Source organism: Azolla caroliniana, unplaced genomic scaffold (assembly GCF_043228905.1).
Source record: "Azolla caroliniana isolate FFs.n. ecotype wild unplaced genomic scaffold, voAzoCaro1.0.p SCAF_16, whole genome shotgun sequence".
Lineage (NCBI taxonomy): Eukaryota > Viridiplantae > Streptophyta > Polypodiopsida > Salviniales > Salviniaceae > Azolla > Azolla caroliniana.
This window is the reverse complement of record NW_028230451.1, coordinates 1371563-1377744: the sequence shown is the minus strand read 5'-3', so window position 1 is coordinate 1377744 and position 6182 is coordinate 1371563.

Genomic DNA, 6182 nt, shown 5'->3' with positions numbered 1-6182 from the left:
GGTATGGGGAATAAAAGCATTTTTAGTGGATGTAAGAAGCTTAGAATGTATATTGCAAAATTCAAAATCCTTTGTACATTATAGTATTTTTAATCCTATGAAATCAACTAGATTTTATGCAATTTCAATTATAAATAAATGTGCAATTGACTACAACCAATTGCATCAGCACTCTCCACCATATACAAAAAGCTAGCATTCCAAAGCACAACATGAAAGCATTACCTTATGTGTGAAATAAGACACTTCAATAGTCAAGCCGGAAAAAACAATTGATTATAGGTTAACTACATTATGGATTTGCTTATTGGATCTAAAGGTTGTCTTAAGCAGTGTTTGAGGTCGATCATAATTCTAGTTTGACATCATGCACACTAATAGCTTGGTCCTTAACATTTGGCATTACATGTTTGCTTACTAGAACCAATGTTTGAAAATAATACTGTAAGGTTTGAATATTTTGCCCCTCTTTTATGTCATTGTCCAATTCTGTCACACACGATGCCTTTTATGGTTGTCCCATACAACATATTTGGGCCCAAATTTTGAACTACCATTCCTTCCTCTCACTATTTAAACCAATTTCTCTTATTAGCATTGTGTGTTTAAAGAAGAAGCCAACTTGTTGGGAAGCCTAATGCTAGAAGTTTCTGTGAAGCCTAATAGAAGGCTTCTAGAAAATTGCCAAAGCTCTTTTCTATTCATAATTTTGAATTTTTTTATAAGCACAAAAGTACGTTGTATTCTAATCTATGAATGTGTTTGCAAATAAGAAGCAATGTATCACATTGTGTTATCCATTTAACATTTTGTTTTCTTTTCTTATTGTTTCATCTTTCTTGTGTCTATTTTCCATCTCATATTGTTTTAAAATGGGTTTTTAGAGACCCTCTTTGCAAACCTATATTTATTTAATTTCACAATATTTCTATACATAAAATTTCTCTCATCCTTTTCATACATAAACATTCTCTCACATGTTCTTTAGACACACACATAATTGTGTTTCCTCTGATAGGTAAGTGCACTCTCTATCTTCTTCATCTCATTGTTTGCTCCCTTCAAATACATTGTAACCATTATTGAGTTACAAGACTTGTTATTCACATCAAGTACTTTATAATCTCATTTTTTGCATAAATCCTCTTTTCTATTCAATCAATAAAATCCAAGTAGCGAAGTAGACTAAATCCTATCAATTGTTTTTTGTTCAACTAAATTCCAACAAAACAATCTATTTATACATTTGTGTAAAATGAGGCTCCATAAGTCAAACTAAATCAATCTATATATAAATATTTGAAATGAGTTTAGACACTACTATTGAGCTAACAAACATGATAACCTTTCCTAACTGCACCAAGCCACTAAATGATATTTTCCTCGTTGAGGTATCCCCACATTGTGGAATTTCCTAAAATCTCTATTATCAAACTAAATACAAAGTGAGACTCCACAAGTCCAACAAATCAATCTATTTATAAATATGTTGATGAGTTTAGGAACTATCTTTAAGTTACAATCAAGTTGATTTCTCCTAATCCCACAAAGCTACTAAATACTCAGATATCACAATATTATGGAAAATCCTAAAAGTTTTAATTATTGTGCTACCCAAAACACATGCTCAAAGCAAACAAAGAACCCATACTCCAAATGAGAACCCAAATTCACTTCACATGGAGGTCTTTTTCAACTGTGGTGTGGTAAATGGCAAATGCAAAGAAAAATACCTCATCGGCTTTTGGTTTACAAGGAAGGGTGTTCGGGTAAGGCTAGCTTATGCCCCACACATCTAAGCTTGTGCACTCATATTATGTCTTAAGCGAAAACCTTGTTGTGAATAACATTTAAGTACATATAAGAAAGCCCCAAATGGAGCCTATATATGGCCAATAGCATCTTTTTTTTTTCCCAAAATGAAGCTACTTTCCCATTAGTTAGGAAGGATTATTACATAGAGAGTCTACAAGGAGACTTATACACACATCGGGGAGTCTTCCTCCGATCAAGTAAAAGAAGATGAGCCTACTTACAATGCCTTGAGGCCTAACTTAATGTAAGAAGCTACCTATATCTAAGGCGATGCCCTTCAATGTTGCCTAGTACGAGTCGGCTCTTGGGGCCTACAACGAAAAGAGGGTGGCATGTGAGTAGGAAACAACCAGCGTGGGGGCTGGTAATTCCACCTCGGGCCACTCCCGCCTTGCATCACCATAGGTGTGTTCCGCCATTTCTGCCAAAAGCACAAACGGGCAGAGACCACGTTGTTGGAGTGGCTGCAAATCTCTTCCAGTTGCCTTCGTAGGCAGCTAATAATCGCGAACCATATGTCCATGATCACTTCCTCCGGGGGTCGTACTGTACCTTGGAAAACCTTGAGGCAACGCACTTTCCATATATACCACAAGGTGAAACTTGCGATCAGCATCTAGATTTCTGGAAACCTAGGGGATGCAGGTTGCAAGCCTCTTTCGAAACGGATCTTGACGATTTTGCCTCTCGTGCATACATAGCACCAACTGTCTGCATTGATGGTGCCTGTCCACCCTTTGCCCGAGTGATCAATCCATGCCGCAACGCTCCACGAGGTTGTTCCTTCAACTTCACATGCCGCAAGGAGGCGAGTCACTCTATCCCAGATCTTTTGGACTTGAGGATAATCCCACAAACAATGTCTCAGAGTCTCAATAGGTCGAGAGCACAGTGGGCAGCATAATGGGCCGCCACGTTTATCTAGCCATTCGCCAACGGGCACCACATTATGACCGATCTGCCACCAAAAGAGCTTGATCTTTTCAAGCATGTGGAGACGCCAGAGACCTTTCCAAAAGGTAATGAGCGCCTCATCGGGGATGCCCAATGTTCGCCAGCCATTGCGAAGGGGACTGCCTAGCTGCAGCTGCAAAGTCCGACCCAATTTAGTGGTGTAATCGAAGAAGTGATGGAGTCTATCGTCATGTTTCCATCTGAAATCCCTTGGGTCCCAATCCAGATCGACAAGGGGGCGATAGCCATATACCCTTAACCTCCAATGGGGTTCCACCTTAGCAACATCTGAGTCTGTCTTCCAGATGTTGTCAACCTGTGCCACCACTCGAATTGGGTGCCAAGAGCCCCTGCTCTGACTATCCCCCAAAACTGTATCTCTCCCCGATCCCCTCACACCCTTTAGCGACTTGACCATTCCAACCTCGTCCAAGAGACCGAACCATGCATGTTCTCTCGCCTCCCCCATCGGAACCCTGTCAACTGCCTCAGCTATCAGTCTCCGCATTTTCGTAGCTCCCTTGAGGGGAGGGAAAAGGTCCTCTTGGGCTCTTCCTGAAACAACCATGCGTCTCCAATCGTTTATAGATAGGAGGCCTGTTTATGCTAGCTTTCCCCATGTTAGGCCCTTAAGTTACCCTAGCATCGTGACGTCACTTGTTCGCACGTGAGGATTCCAAAATAGTGGTTGTCTAGTCCATTCGGTCAATGTCTCCGGGGTGTGTTTGACCAAATGTTGTCATAGATGGCACCATGCCCGCAAGATGGAGTTCGCGACCCTGTCCTCCGGATGGCAAGCTAGCTTGGATGCGACTCCGCCCATGCAACACCAATTCAAGGAGTCGGGCCAAGGCCTACCATACTTGGGAGTCCTTGCTTGCAGCCTGTTGCGAAGTAGTACCTTCCAGCACCCCTTACTTGGCAGGAGGCAGTGAACCACCATTTTAGCCAGCAATGAATGACTCTACATTAAGGGGTCTATGAGGCCAAGCCACCCTTTGGCCCGCGGTTGCGTTAACCAACACCATGACACTCTGGCAGCAGCCCTTTGGTTGTCCTTACCTGACCATATAAACCCCTTGATGCAGCCTTAATCGCGTGCAGACCTGCAGGGTCCATAATCCAGCAGGAGACTGAGTGCCAGATGGTAGCGAGCAGCACTTGGTTCGCAACAAGGACCCTACCAGCGAAGGATAGTTTAGATCTACTCCATTGGGTCAACTTCCTATTTATTTTGGCTTGTACGTGAGCCAATTGCGCTCCCTTGGGGATTGACCTCCCCATCGTAAATCCAAGGTACTTGAACGTCGTCCCATCAGGGACCCACATAAAATCGGCATGGGGTTGCCATCTTGGTTTCTCTTGTTCGCTGAACCATAGGCCTTGGGTTTTATTCCAATTGATCTCGGCACCAGCCGCCTGACAAAAGTCCTCGACAAGATGTTCAGCCCGCTGCAAATTCTCCTCATCACCTTGCAAGAAAAGAACCGTATCGTCGGCATATTTAGATAACAGCAAATCTTCAGTCGCATTGGGGATGGGCAATCCCCGCATCCCGTTGGTTGGTGCTTGTAAGTAGGCGGAGAAAGCCTCAATTACAAAGAGATAGAGATATGGGGCTAGGGGACAACCTTGCCTCACTAAGCGTTGTAGTTGGAAGGCGGGTCCCCTAGAACCAGCCATCAGCACGCTACTCGTAGCTGTCCAATAGAGTGCAGAAGTGCAATTCCTCCATTTTTGAGGTAGGCCCAAATCTCTCATCACATTTTCCAAAAAGGGCCATAACACCCTGTCATAGGCCTTCTCGAAGTCTAACATCAGAATAGCCGAGCTCGATGCAGAGCGGCCGGCCAATGCCATAGCTTCCCAAAGAAGCAACACATTATCAAAGATACACCTGTTCTTGATAAATCCAGTTTGATTGTCATGTATGATGTCCGGTAAGAAGCTTGCTAACTGCCGAGGTAGGACTTTAGCGAGTATCTTGTATGTCGTGTTAAGGATCGTGATTGGACGCCACTGGCGCAACTCTAGGCTTCGCTCTAACGCTTTGGGGATGAGATATATCATCCCCTCAGCCACACCAATTGGCATCTTTCCTGAGGACCAAATCTCTTGAACTCCGGCTTCCAAAGACGGGATAACACATTCCCAATGAATCTCGAAGAAATCTCGTGAGAGACCATCGGGGCCGGGGCATGCACCCCTTCACAATCCCCTAAGCGCCTCCGAGAGTTCTAAACGAGAGATGGGGCTATCGAGCACAACTTCCATCGCCTGGGTTACCTTGGGGTGAATGCAAGACATCACTCGATCAGCCAGCTCCGTGTGTTGCCTCACATGCATAGGTGCGAGGAGGTCACGATAATATTGTGTTGCCATTTCCAGAATCTCAGTCTTGTCCTCCGTTATCAAGCCGTCTGGTTTTCGCAACCCTTGTATACGTCCACCACCACCCTTGGGTGCCTTGTAGTGAAAGAAATGTTGATTGACCTTGTCGTCTTTTCTAGCCCACCATGTTGCGTTTCTTCGAAACAACATTCGGTTCTTCTCCAAAGTCCTTTCCTGTACCTTCATCTTTGCTTCCTCCTGCTTAGCTCTAGACCAAGTGCAGCCAGGGTCTACCTATAGCAACCGTTCCGCTGCCGCAACAACCTTCCTTAATTTTGTTTCAATGGCTCTAACCTGCTGGAGGGCGCGCTTGGTCTCCTGTTATAAGAAGGAGGAGGAGAGTGTCGAATACAAGTGTATAATGGACGTATTCACACTATCCCTTTGTATAGATCAAGTTTGGGCCATTTGTGTAATTAGCATAAATGGTAGTTGCCCTAAGTCGGTCACTATATAAAGTGACCTTGTAACCTTTTTGTAAGGTTGGTTGTATTATTGTTTCTATGGAATAGAAAGAGTCTTGTGTGCCTCCTCTCTCTCTCTCTCTCTCTCTCTATCTCTGTGCACGATCTTGGAAACTGTCATACGCAGGTATTCAACACGAACAGAACGCTACTAGATCTTCCGCATTGACGGCCTTGTCTACAACATCTGGTATCAGAGCAGAGGTTCCTCAACCCGATGTCGGCCGTCGTCTCAGCCTGCATAGCGATTCGGTTTCTTGCGTCATTCGAAGAAGAGAGAAGAAGAAGAAAAACGAGGCTTGCATCTCATCGCGTTAGATCATCTTCGCTTGGAGTAAGCCAGCCGGTTGTACTCTGTTCCTTGTGATCGTAACCGCTCGAGGTGAAATCCCCTTGTGCAACATTGACACGATCGTGCTCCACTCGGTTAAACGGCATCCGAAGAGGTCATCAAACGCTGCTCGCCGCTCATTGTAACCACTCGGTGCAGATCAGTCTCAAGACAACAACCCCAATTCGTGCTTCATCCGGCTGATCGACATTCGGGAGGATCAGTTG